Here is a 14,338-nt window from a genome sequence, read left to right as displayed (position 1 = left end):
AAACTTTTAGTTTTATTAATCGTGATGATATTCTGCTAATAATCTAATAAGTAACAACTTTATGATTAGAACACTAAGACCAATAAAAAACAATATTTTTAATTTAAAAAATGTGGGTTTAATGAAAAGTATTTTTTATATGCTTGAAGGCTGTTGTTGTCGTCAAATCAGAGAATTGTCAGGACATGTTTACTAATGTTTTGAAAATGACTAAGAGTTCTCAGCAAAATATGTTTTTGTGATGATACACACATTTAGAAAGTGAGGTGTTAACGCTGCTACATGCATAATTTGACCATCTGTCAAATCAGCCTGTTGCATATTCTTTTGGACATTTTGAATAAATCTTCAGGTTAGGCACACAAGCTCTCATATGCAAAGTGCAGATGTGGGGCGAATGCTGCAGCATTTGCTTAATTTCATGTAGTATTATGCAAACACCCTGTGTAGGTTGATCAAAATTCAGTTATCTCAGCAGTCAGATGACTAAAATTGAATTTGAAACTTGCAGTAAGAGATATTACTTAATCAATTTCAGTAGTTATTGTCTTACCAGTATCTGGTATATCAACACAATTTAATTTTATATTTTTCATTTGAAGAAAAAAACCCCCATAGAATCTTATTTGTCACCAGGCCAAATATGTCAGTTCTGCTTTAAAAATTCTGCAGTTTTCATTGCAAAAAACATGTATATTGTCTTTGCTTGTTACAGCTTCTAAATCTTTCACCTGTCCCATCAGACCTCACAATAAGCTAAGTACTGGTACTATGTGGCAAAAATGAAACAAAATGTCCTTGTAAAATAATGTAGTCTTGTCTTTTTTTTCTTCTTCTTGCCAAGGTGTTAAAACAAATGATGATGTTTTGGAAGCGTGGAGCCGAGCTGTCAGCCCGTCTTTGAATCTTTGAATCGCCAGTCATCACCTCCTTGAAGACGAGCCTTCCTTTGCGTTGTTGGCGCATGCAGCAAATCATTCCAGACAAAACAAAGGAAACTAACAGTAGCATTCAAATTACAATTCCCACTTTTTACCCCCCCTCTCCCCCTCTTTCTGTTAGTTTCTGGGACCCTGGAGGCTTTTCCATGCTCACTTTGTTGGCATCCTCCACCGTCGGAGTGTAACATCCAGCCATCCAGTAGATGGAAAAGGAAGCCTGTTATCCTGCTTGCCTGCCTGCCAGCTCTCAGCTTGCAGACAGACAGTGGGGAACTGGCTGGCTTCTGGAGCCTAATGGCTCATTCCCTCCTCCCTGGGATTGAAATGGAAAGGAATGTTGTTTACCTCAAACACAGCAGGCCACCACAGAGAGAAAGAGCTCAAAACACTGAATCTCAGGTATGTCAGGTCCGCTTTGGTGAGACACTTAAGCAAGAACACGAAGCAGTCTTGTTGTATTTCATTTGTTTAACCGTTGTTATGCTAATGATATAACTGATATAAATAAAGAAGGATAGATATACAAATTAGTGGATGAAACCATGTGCCTTTGGATAATGTCCTCTCATCGTCAGTACATCAAAATGGGATTAACGCAATTTTACAAAATTAACATTAACCTAGCTATTATATTTAATGTTTTGTGACATCTGTGTATACAAAACGCCAGCATGTGGTTGATACCTTGAGAATTTGATTGACAATAATTGTTTTAAATGGCAGAGCAAAGAAATCACAGTTTTCTGGGGTTTTCTTTTTTTTGGGGGGGGGGAATATTCTGGCTCCCATGTGACCATTAAACCAAAGTTCCTTTCCTTTTGTTTCTAACCTTTGTCTGCTGATGTGCTGATTATATGTTATTGGAGGCAGGCAACGTGACCTCACAATCACTGGAAAGTTGGTGGAGGGGCCATCACGGTGCCACTTGAGGCGCGATTGGAGTTCCTTGTCCAAAATGTAATTGCAGGCGCCTCAAGTGACATTGCACACCAACCGAGGCGTTGTCAGAAAGGCCGCTAATGTCTCTGTTGGTGCATTTAAAGGCTTTCAAAATTCGTCGTGCGGAGGGTCCCACTGTATTCACCGGCTGGCCCAGATGCACCACCGAGAGCCCGGATCAAATTTGAAAAGGTTGAGAAGAGATGTGCAGCAGGAGGTCCGTTCGTGTCCTTTCAAAGGACGTTCAGGGGGCTTCGGTGCGATGATAAATGATGTCAGAGAGGTCAAAGGTCACAATCAGAGAAGGAGGGCCATGTGTCGGAGCTGGGTCAAAGACAAAAGAGTTCCAAGTTCATGAGTAACTTTGTTCATAACATTCAATACTTGAGAAAATTGAATTGTTTTGCTCGACGCCCCTCAAATGATACTTCAAAGAAATCCGCAGATGGAATAGAAAACTGGTTTAATTTGCTTATATTTCATTGTTAAATCATTCATTGATATATTTTAACCGTGACTTATCTTTAAAGACCCTTTCATATCAGGAGCAGAGGTAAAGTCACACAATCTACGTGTGTGAGAGAGCAATCGGTGATACACGCCTCACCTGTAGGAGATAAAAGAGAACATAAAGCAACATAAATATTTCACAACAACAAGGCAACAAACAGACATTTGCTGTGTGAATATACAGCTTCTGTACTGATCAAGCCACTAAATAATTCATATAAAGTTTAGTGGTTTATATAAAAAAATTACATTTCCACAGGACAACATGGCAAGTTGGTGTGTTTCTGTGATGCACTGTTGACGTGTTCATAACGACACAGGCTCCATCTCACCCACTGACCACTGGGGATACACACCAGGGTTAGAATGGGTCCAGAAAACTTATGCTTTTAAACATTTTGATGTGTGTTGCTGGGTCCACAGTTTGGCATTTATGTCACTTTCCTAGTAAGACAGAAAGGGATGTGGAATCAAAGCTAAGGTTTAAAAAGAAATTAGATCTAATCAAAGAAGTGAGGAAAAAAACAACCATACCAAGGTTGGTAACTTTCTGTGGGGTTTTTTCTTTGTTGTTGTTGTTGAGCTGATTAAATACCCTGAAATCTCTGAATGAGAGATTTGTCTAGGCATTCGTGATCAGTCTGCAGAAGCCAGATGAAACACAGGACCTGTGGGGTGTTTCTAGTCTGCTACTGTTTAAAAATGATGCAGCAGAAGCTTCAAAGACCAGCAGAAGTGTTATCTTTAAGACATCTAGGTGCTGGAAAAGAGTCTGATATCTGAAAATAAGCTGAAATGGAGCAGACAATGCAACACTTCTACTGGGGTGGAAATCCTACCTGAATCTTCTGACCGCTTCAAAGGGCAGCAGCTTGGGAACTGGTAGTCCACTGGATGGATCAGCCAGGCATGCTGAGCCTTTTGCACTGACCTTCAAAACACCTCAGAAATACACACGGACAGTCCGGGAAGCGGGGAAGCTACAGCTCTCCCACTGCTGATATCTATGAATTTATGACCTTTCTCGGTGCCTTTTCAATAGGTCTGCTTTGCCCCCAGGTCATGAAACCTTTTAGTTTTCAGTGTACAGACAGAACACGGTGAGATCATTTATTAAGAGGACCCTCTCCTTCAACTTACGCACTGCATCCCGCAAGAGGTCAGACATTAAGGTCTCCATCGGGCACCGACAGCTGTGTGGAAACCTCTCACTGTTTCTTATGTGTCCTGTTGTTGTTTTGGGGTTTTTTTATGCTGTAATCGTTGGCTCTGTTGATTACAGCAAGTATCACATTGTGTGTAATAAATGTAATGAATGTTAGTGTCTTTGCTAAGACCTTGCTCATTAACAGCAAGAGGTGCCTCATTTAGGTGGACGGAGAAAAACCAGGTCAACGCAATTTAATAAGCTTTGCTCCGCGTGCAGATTAATTGAAGTTTGTAGCAGAGTTTTCTGTGCTCGGTTTAAAACAGCAAGCAGGTTTAAATGGGCTTTAGTTTGGGTTTGCCGCGATGGTACCGAGGTCAGGTAAGCGGCTTCAGTTCAATATCACAGCGTCCTTTTCTGACACAAACTGCTGTTGCTGTGGGATATAAAGGAGAGAAGCACTTTATACACATGTTGTGTGCTGGCAGTCTGCCGTGCTTGCCTCTCCAAACCTGCACTACCAACATATAAATCATTACCACCTCTGATATTGCACAGGTTACATTGTCGTGTATCATATTTACTAAACTATATTACCAATTGTTTTGACATAGCTGGTGAAGAAACAAGTTTTGATTGTTTAATTAAGTAAAGAATCAAAATGCTTTGTTGTGACAGCCCAAATAAACAGAAGACATGCCTCCATAGAAAATAGTTTACTTTTAAAGAGAAAACTGTTTTACTCTTTAGAGTAAACTTGATTATCGACCTCTGACAAGTTTATTTGCATAGCACATTTCAGCAACCAGGCAGTTCAAAGTGCTTTACATCATAAAAACATCATACAGTCACAAATTACGAAGCACGTCATTACATGCAATAGACGTTACATTACCAAAGGAGATGCTAACTTTGGGATAGATAGCGGCTAATGGTTAGCTTGACGCAACATTTTTACAGCATTACAGACTGAATGCTGCTAAAGTGAAATTACTAGATTTTTTACATGTTTACAATTGTTTGCCCTGGTGAAATCTAGAAAAAAACAAACATTGATTTTAGTCTTAAAACAGATCTACAGAGCTGAGATTTTAAATGTTTGACAGGGAGTGGCATTAATAAGAGACAGTCACATGAATCCAAGCACATCAAAGTGTCAGAGCGCCACGGTGAGATGTGTCGCCGTGTGCCTACATTTCATTGTAACCATGTGAATTGCCTAAATAGTGGAAAGAAGCTGGGAAAATTGAGAGTGAATGTCTTGTATGAACTTCTGATTTTGTGCTCGGGTGTGCTGAAACGGCAGCACAGCAATACGCACCGGTTAACTTTTCTTCTTCTATCTGAGTTAAAACACGCCATTATGAGGGGCCCTCAAACTCCCTGAAAAATACAGGAAGAGCCGGGCGTCCGCACGTGGCAGCATCACTTGAGTCACAGTTATCTCGTCACCCCCTCTTTGCTATCAACCTGTTTGACCTAGCAGTCGCACGTACACACACACACACACACACACACACACACACACACATACGCACACGCGCGCATACCTACGCAAACAAAACTCACAAACAGCAACACACGTCAGATGCAAACATGTATTCCCGACAGGAGGCAAAGAGATGAAACAATGCCCTGTCTTATTCTCTCTCTCTTACACACACACACACACACACGCACACGCACACACATGCCTCTTTTCTTACCTCCTGAAGTGTAGACATTCACACCCCTCTGTGACTCTGACAACACCACACATCTTTAATCACACACTTACACACACGCAAACACAAGTAATGACCTGTACGCGCGCGTGCGTTTGCGTGTGTGCAAACAGCGTGCACAGTTCTGGAGCCGCTGACCCGGGCTCTGTGGGTAACCATGGCGACCACATTTCACCATGGAGACGACCGTTACTCCCTCCTTTGCTCACCCTCCTCCTCCGCCCGTGCTCCCTACTCCTCTACCCCACCCTGTTGTTCCTTCTCGGTTTTCTCTCTGTGCTCCAGTGGCACCAGTTGGTTGCCAAAATGAGAGCCAGGTGGGCTCTTCATCACTCTGAAGAGTCACTTTCGGTCTTCCGCTTCTTCTTTTTTTTTGCCCCACCCAACCCTCTGCTTGTTTTTTTTGTGTGTGTAATTATTCTACACATTTTCTCTTTGTTTTTGTTGATTGATTCGATGTTTTAGACAAACTAATCATTCACCTCGAGATTATTTTTGTTTGGTTAGCAAAGTCTGATGATATTTTATGTAATTCTATTTTTATCTTCTTTGTTTTTGTTGTTGTTCTTTTTTTTACAAGAATCATCTTGTGTTAGCCAGGACATCCTGAGTGGATGCAGCCAGCGTCCAGAGTTGTGAAAGAAGAGCACTTCATATCACTAGACTGCTGATTTAAAGACTTTTAAGTTAATTGTTAAATGGATGATTAAAGCCTATCGTACCTACTACCACATTTGATTCAAAGTAGTCTGCAAAACCTTTCAGCTGCCCATACTTTACTGTCTTTTGAAAGTGACTTTGACCTTTTCAGGATTACTTAAAGTACTTCAGTGGTATATAAAAATATTAGAATGATATATGAAGAAAAAAAAGGGAAATAATCCAGTAAATTTGTGGCTCTGGGCCTGAGAGGTTTATCCTCCTTCAGCTAACTGCTGTAATTCTGTATGCTAACTTTTTAGTTCATACTCCAGGAATATCTTTGTTTGTTTTTGTCAAACTAATGTTAAGTCAAGATGACTTGTATTGGAAACAAAACAGAATTTAGCTTTTTTTTTCTTAAAAGAAGGACAACTTTCACATTGTAAACCTTTTCTATCTTTTTCAAATAGCAATTATCACAGTTACCATGGTTAGCATGATAAAAACAGAGACCTCTGTGTTTAGCCTATTATCTTATTACCAAAACTCTTCAATTTTCAAAATTCCTCAAATCCGACAGCTCCGTGACAAACAAAAATCTCTAAAAGCACAAAAAGGGAGAGGTTTTTATACTTTTTAAGGATTAGGACAGTCCACCCACACAGCTGCCACAAAGTTAGGCAAGCATAGAAAAACTGAACTGGATAGTTGTCAATACACAAATACAGAAAAAATAAAGAAAATTTTGATTCCTTATTTTCCCCAAAATTTAGCTAAAACTCTGTATGTGGTGCATTGTCTTGTCAGCTGATTGTTTCATTGTTTGGGTTTCACCAAACAGAAATCACACGGGGTTTTGCTTCTTACCATATTTACTGAGGCCAAGTTGGTCATAAAAACTAAAATCTGTTGCAAAATCTTTTAATAACGCGAGTATTTTTATTCTGTTGGCGTGTCCTACGAACACCGAGAAACGGTGCTGGAGAAAAATGACCTCTGATACGGTGACAAATATCAGCGACTTTACTAAAGGGCATGGTGGGGATCTCTTATGTTACTATTTTGCCCATCCAGGTACGCAGTCAGTCCACCCACACAGCTGTCAGTACCTCTTGAGTCAGTACTTCTTTGCTTCTGCACATTAATGTGACTGATCCGAGTTTTGTGGGAGGTAATGTCTGACCTTCACTCAACAGCTTCAGACAGGATGTCCTGCAGGTCTGTTACAGCGCACACAGGGCTGGCTGGCTCACTCTCGTATAGTTATCCTCAGCAAATCTTAAATAAATGGGAAGTAGGAGTAGTCTTTCCTTGGCTGTCCCCCAAATTGAATTTAGTAAGAGGAGTGATGAACTGCTCCTTTTTTTTGGTGCGTCTGCAGAGGTGAACACCATCTCTCTTCACCTGCTGCTCGCTGCACTTTCAAAAAGTCAATTTTTGTGAAATTTAGAAAGGCAGGTTCGTTTTAAGACTGATGACCGTGGATCTCTGAAATCTTATTAGTGCTGCTGAATGGATTCTGCAGACCTCTGGGTCAAAGAACTCACCACTTATAAAAGAGAGATGAACAACAACCACAAAAAAAAAAGAAAGAAAAATGTTCCCAATCATTTATAGTGATCCACACAGAGAGACACAGGGTTGTCCTTGTTAAAGTGTAGCTAAGATGTGCCGAAAACCCGATTCGCCTGCATACCGATCAGCTTTATAGACACATGCTGGGTTGATATCTGCTGACACTGACAGAGCCTTCACACGTGTCTGATGGTGTGATGGAGAAACGACACTGGATGTGTCAAAAAATGAACAGGCCTTGTACATATTGGGGGTGAATCAGCAGTTCAAGGCCGGTGCGATGTCATGACAACACAAGTCTGATTCCACTTCACTTACTTTGTCACGTCACATACGTCTACTTATATTTGATTTGTTTTTTTTCTTACTTTTTTATTATTCCCTCTCCCTGGATTCTTGGTCTTCTGCTGCTTCTACACTGTGTCGACGTTTTTGAAAGTTAGAAGATACATTGCAAATAAAAGAAAAGAGTTGCACAGGCCGTTAAATGCTGATTTAATTCGTTACTTTGCAAATATGAGAGAACACAATTCAAAAGAAGTTTTATTTTTGCTAGCAACTTAAGAAAACAAATTTGGAGTGCAAGAAAGCAAGAATCTGCAGGGTAAGGATGCACCGGTATGAAAATTCGTGCCAATATATTTATCTAATATTATTATTGACGATATAGCAAATAACTGGTAAGTCCCAATATTGTACATAGCATATATTTGGATGGGGGAAAAAATAAAATTTGGTGCATGGAAGTTGCATAGACATTTGAATTACCCATAGTTCAGGATCTGTTTCTAACATTCCTTTTATATGTGGATCAAAAGAAAAAAAAACTATAAATACACAGCTTTTCAGATATTGTCAGTGTATTTATCCATTATATCTGTAACAACACTCAGTAAAGAATGTGACAATATTCTAAGCAGCAGTAGTAATTGTAGTAGTGGCATTTCACACAGTTACTCCCTCCAAGCATTTAGCATAGTAATTACAAACCCGGAGCAGCTGAATTATCATTGCCTTTTGTTCCATGAAATAATCCCATCTCCCTCCAAATCCATCCCCCGATCACAGAATTAATAATGCAGCCGCTAGATCCTCGCATGCTTATAATTGTAAATGATGTTCCTGTCATTAGTTTTTCATCGGGTAATTATTGCGGTGCCTCGAAATAAATGCGATAATGTGGTATTGATAATGAAATGGAGCATGTTAAAGAGCTGCGAATCAAAGTCCCGTGGAGTTTTCCAACAGTGGTTGTTTCAAAACATTTTTTTTTTTTCCTGGGCACAAAATCCGCCTCATTTTTCACGTGAATTATAAGTCTCTTTTTGTTTTTTCTTTCTTTCTTTAGCTGAAAAACAACAAGAAACAGAAGCACATGCAGATGTACTATATATAGTAAAAGTGGAGCGAGGTGACTGGAAACAGCCCACGCAGTCTGTGTTCATATTATTGCAGGGCGATGGCATCATGCACCAACAAAGGTGACACCACAGGTATTTAAGTCTTCCGCTGCTGGTTTTTTTTTTTTCTCCCTCCCTTGGTGTTTCTTTTATCTCCTCACTGCCACTCCTCATCTGCATTCATCTTTCCTGAATGATCATCTGCGCCGCCGCGCTGCTCATCACCTGCGTTTTTCATCTCCTGTCAAATGATCTCTGAGACCGGCTTGATGCCCAGACCAACTGCTTCCTCCCGTCGATCTGTCAGCCTCGCCCTGTTTCGTGATCGTCCTTTACGCTTGCATACAACCCCAAAGCTCATCTCGCTGCGTGGCTTTCTCTTCCTCTGTCAAGAGTTTTTCTTTCCACCCGACCAATCCAGCACTTTTAGTCTCTCCGTCAGAAGTAATAACTTCTTGATTCCAGTCTTTCCCTCCTCGTCTCATTCTTTGTGCTTTCCACATTTGGTCATTTCACGACTGCAAAGCGAAGTATGTCGTATTTTGGTTTTTTGACTGTGCCAGACCGATTCAAGGTATCGCATACTTGGAAAATGAAACAGAAAAATCTGAAATGTGTGTAAATGGCTGCTTTTATTAGCAGAATATATAACAGTGCAGCCAATGGCCTTATTAGTAAACACTGAGTGATGGAAACCTCTTATCACGTCGCTTAAAAACGTAGTACAGTTTTAAACAAGTAGCAGAATCCAACTTCCAAAGTACCGCTAAACCAAAGTGACCGACACTGAGACGGTTTTAGGCAAAACTAAACGGGAAGTAGTTGTACTTTAAAGTCTACCACAAGCCAGATAGTATTCAAATGAAACTTAAATTGAACTGCGAGTTGTACGTGGCAGAGACAGCTAGCAGTCACACATCACCCCGTCCCCGCTGTTTAACACACCCAGAGCCACCATCTTTGGTTCTTGCAGCATTGTGCTCCGGGGATGTTTTTCTTTAGCACAAACAAGGAATTTAGTCAGAATGAAAGGGAAGACGAACGTAGAAAAACACAGGAAAGTCCTGAAAGAAACTTTGTTTCACAAGGTTTGAGGCTGGGGGCCGCCGTCCAGCAGGACATCACCCTCAGTCAGACATGCAGCCAGATCAGCTTTAAACTTTGTTTCTGATATTTTCTCTTTTCATTTGCACTTATGCTATTGTGTCTAACTTTTCCCTGCACGACCTTCACCACGTTGTTGCTTGTTATTCTCTCCCTCCCTCTCCTTTCCCTTTAATGTCGGCACCATTTCTTTACCTCTTATCTATCATTTCCTTTTGTCTCTTTCTGATTGTCTTCTGCCATTAGCTCACCGGTCTCTCCCGCCTTCCATCTGTTTTTCTTTCAGGCTCTTCGCCTCTCCTTCATCTTTTCTCTTCCACCGTGTCCCTGTTCTCCTCTCTCCCTCTCTTTCATTGACATTTCTCTCCTTCTCTCTCGCCCGGTGTCTTTGTCTTTCACTCTCTGGGTCTCTCCACCATCTTTGGCTCTCCTGGCCCCCCTCTCCATCACCGCCGCCGCCGCTCCACTCCATCACCACCTTGCACACAGCTTTACACAGAGACTTTTCTCATTAATATTCTGCCTGTGTCAGTCTCCTTGGAGTTGTCTGAGGGAATCAAATCCACCTGCAAATTCATCTTTTTATTCTTCTTATTCCCCCTCCAACTCAAGGTCTTATTCGCTCCTTCATTCTTCTTCTCCTTTCTTCTGTGCATTGTGAGCAAAACTAGCAGTCAGAAAAATTTTCCATGATTTTATAAATACAGACATAAAAACGGGGCGTACCTTCATCATCAACCTAAAATAGCTCTTTAGAGCTGAATGTCTTCCGCTGGAAGCTATGTCCCCTAAAATAAAAGTTGAGGACGTAACGTGGAAATGGGAAGTGGCGCGTTATAAATAAAAGGATATTACCAAACAACGACAGAAAACGACTTTCGAGTTACTCCAGTGGACGCGTGAAGCTTTTGTATTTTCTTTCCATTGAGATGTATTGTCAGTCACCGCAGGCAAGCAAAGCAAATAGTGAAGAGGCAACTAATGCATGAGTTTACCGCGAATAGTTTTATTCTCCTGCGAGGTAGCATTTCTAAAAAGGCCATGGGAGTACGACTCCGAAAGAGCGTGGACTCACTCATGAGCTTTCAGCTGCTCAGTCTGGGACAATAACAGGTGATGGTGGAGTGGAAACCCCCTTTCCAGGCCAAGAATGGCTTTTCTTCTGGAGCTTATTCAGCCTCCTGGACGACAAACAGGATGGTTTTGTTCTAATACAAAAAATAGAAAGTGAACCTTTCATTCGTGAGGTCAAAAAAAATTTAAAAAAATGCCAATGACGTTGGGTCTATTCTTACTTTTTTTTATGTTTTTTATTTTTACTTTACTGAATTCCACAGTGTGGGCCATAAGTTTCCATACATAGGAGAATGTAAAATGTATGTTTCTTTTATATTTCAGATGCCCAAGAAGATGTGTTTGACAAAAGATCAAAGAATTGAAATGATACTGATGGATGGATCGGGAAGCAGTCGCATGGTTGCACGAAACTTTAACAGAAAACCTGGAGCGAGCATCACACACACGGCACTGTGGCAAAACCTGTTTGCAAGTTTCAGAGAACTGGAAATGTTGCGGATCAACCATGAAGCGGTGCAAGTCGTGCAGCGATTACAGAGTCCCACAAAAATAAAAACGGTCGTCCAATTTAAAATGTTTATTTTTTCTATGTATGGAAAACGTATGGCCCACACTGTGTAAGATTTTATTTATAGACGTCAGGGTAAAGGGGAACATAATCCACACTTTGTATTAAAAGCACTGAATATTTTGTGTCATTTTCATTCCATTTGGCAAACACGGGCTATTTTGTGTTGGTCTATCACTTAAAATCATAATCAAAAGCGTTGTGGTCTTTGGTAGTAATGTGACAAAATAAATAATAAATAATTTTACCTGGCCTTTGTCCCTTCATGCATTTGCAAACTGTGATGTGGCTCATTCTGTTGCTTTTGGAGATTTTTCCTTCCTTCCTTTTTCCCTCTCTTCAGCCCATGTGGGCACAAATCTTGTTTCCAAGTAGCCAGCATCTTCACAAGGGCATTTGTTTTCATTTCTGCCCATTTTATACCTCAACCTGTTTATTGTGACTGTCTTCTTCCCGAATGGTCTGATGACTGGCACCTTCAGGAAATTATACCAGAGGACGAACCAGATGGATGCTGATATAAATATAGACGATGTCAATTTAAAGTCCTAATATTGACACAGAGTTGATGTGAAGATACAGATATAAGTCAGACCAGAAGTGAAAGTAAGTCTTCAGTATAAATAACCATCTGATCCAAAAATGCCAGGCGTTTAAATCCACTGCATGTATAATACTGAATCCTCAAGAGCACTTAAAATGCTTCAATTAAATCTGGCATGTTCTTCCCTCTATGTAACAAACACACGCGGGAACAAACTATCAGGAATAAGGCTGAATACTTGTAGCAGCACGCTGTTGGTTTTTGTTAACATCAAGGCAGAAGCAGAAGGGTCAGGGGCGTTCATTCAGATTAGTGGGTTAAAATTTGGATCCAGGTGACTGCTGGAGATAAAAGCTGCTCGTATTCACAGAGCTGCCCATATTAAGTAAGAAGTGGACTTGGAGTCACAGCTAAGACATGAAGAGGTTTTCACTGAGACATGCGGTTTAGCTGCATAAGCAACAGGTTAGCCAATGATTTCTGATAGTTGAACTGCTCCAGTCACATTTTAACACACTCTGTAGTGGCAGAGTTATCTGTCTGGTCGGGAGTTCAGAGTAAATGGGACGCTACTTTACATTATTAAGTAACTAAAGCTTGAGGTGGCAGCATCTTGGAGTAGCGCTAAGTTAGTTCAGATTTATGCTTTTTGTTCATGCTTGTAGGTCATTTTTGTCTTTGGATGAGGCGATATACGTTTGGACAGTAATTCCTTCTGGTTTTGGATGCTGCGTGCAGCTGGAAAGATTTTCGCTCTTACTTTTTTGCTTTTGAGCTGTTGTTATAATGTGTAACCACGACAACAAGGTATTTTTATTTTTTTTACACCTGGGAGCAGAAGAGCGGTTATAAAGGTCGATTTTAGCCTCACCTGACCAAAAAATGTCCTTCATGTGTTTAATGTGGAAAATATCAAGTAAGCCTTTTGGCTTTCTCTCAACAAAGGCTCACTTTTTGACACTTGTCCAAGAGGATCAAAATATCCACGTACACGACTAGCAGTTCTTCAACGCCTCTGAAGCTCCTCCATATGTAATGCAACTCTTGGCTGCAGCTTAGGCAGACTGCCATGGTTTGTTTTGTCATACACGTTAAAATTTATTTGATAGTTCTTTGTGAGATCTTCAAATGTTCTCTAAACAAAGATCTAAAGCCTTTACAGTTTGATTTCTACTGAGACGGAACTGTTCTCAGGTTGACTCAGGTTGACTGTAATTCTTTTTTTTAAAGAGTAAAATAGGCACAGTGAATGTGCCTGTCACACTTTTCAGATTTTTTTTTTTTTGTAGAAAGCTTTTAAAAGAAATCAGTAATGTCTCTTCCACATCATATTTATGCATTTCCTTGTGTTTGTACCATCAGACTACCAAACAGAAATCCTGCAACAGCGAAAGAAGAGCAGCCTACGCAAAGAACAATTACCACAGCGACCTGTCTTGGCTTCTTCGTGATAGATCCTGGAGCTCCTTTGAGCTGATTCACACGAGGACGAGTAGCAGAGGCTCCGTGGTTGGAGATGAACTCCACGGACATCAAAGCCGCTTCTACAGCAGCGCCACAAGGAGAGTTTAGAGTCTGGAGTAATTAATGCTGGCACACAGAGACGTCTCTGTCCAAAGCTGCTGGGAGAGAACAGGGGCTTTGGTGGAAATACATATCCCACCTGTGGGGTGGTGCGGTGATTAGTGCTATCACCTCACAGCAAGAAGTTCCCCGCTTCAGACCTCGGCTTCAGGTATTCCTTTGGAGAATTTGCATGTTTCTTTTGTGGCTGTTTGAAACTTTCTTCTTTGCGCAGTCTAAAATATGAACACTTTTGGTTTGCATCCACCTTATTAACTGACTTTGCTCTGTGCATCTGAGGAAGCAGCTTATAGTTACTGTAGGATGGGAAATGAGCAGCCTGATGAGTGCTTCTGTCCAGCGTTTGAAAAATATGAACCAGAGATGTATTCCTGTGTTCTGCATTTCACAGTTTGAGGTGAGTTTTATACAGAGAGGCTGCTGAGGTGTTACCTGTTTACATAACTTGTCATAAAAAACCCTATCAGAATACTGAATGGGAAAAGGTAACAAGTTCATCATGTTTAGTTTATTAAAAATCTATTATGGCTTTTTAAAGAACATTTACCAAATGTAGCATCACATGGATAACATAATTCATTCG

The 14,338-nt window shown here is 40.7% G+C and overlaps 1 long non-coding RNA gene across 2 annotated transcripts; it reads left to right on the top strand.

Annotated features, from left to right (window-relative positions):
- Window positions 1-415: 415 nt before the first annotated feature.
- LOC148158364 (uncharacterized) lies at window positions 416-11,901 on the top strand. Of its 2 annotated transcripts, XR_015763763.1 has the most exons (3): window positions 416-1,340; window positions 8,827-8,971; window positions 11,381-11,901. It is a non-coding gene; the product is annotated as an uncharacterized LOC148158364 (long non-coding RNA). The 2 variants fall into 2 exon arrangements; XR_015763762.1 differs by lacking the exon at window positions 416-1,340 and having other exon boundaries at window positions 6,699-8,971.
- The last annotated feature ends 2,437 nt before the right edge of the window (window positions 11,902-14,338 follow it).

The sequence above is a fragment of the Poecilia mexicana genome, unplaced genomic scaffold, assembly GCF_051168715.1.
Source record: "Poecilia mexicana isolate PSO_F unplaced genomic scaffold, ASM5116871v1 scaffold_7, whole genome shotgun sequence".
In the NCBI taxonomy this organism is placed as follows: domain Eukaryota; kingdom Metazoa; phylum Chordata; class Actinopteri; order Cyprinodontiformes; family Poeciliidae; genus Poecilia; species Poecilia mexicana.
The sequence above is the reverse complement of the archived record's forward strand: the minus strand, read 5'-3'. Positions and strand labels throughout refer to the sequence as shown.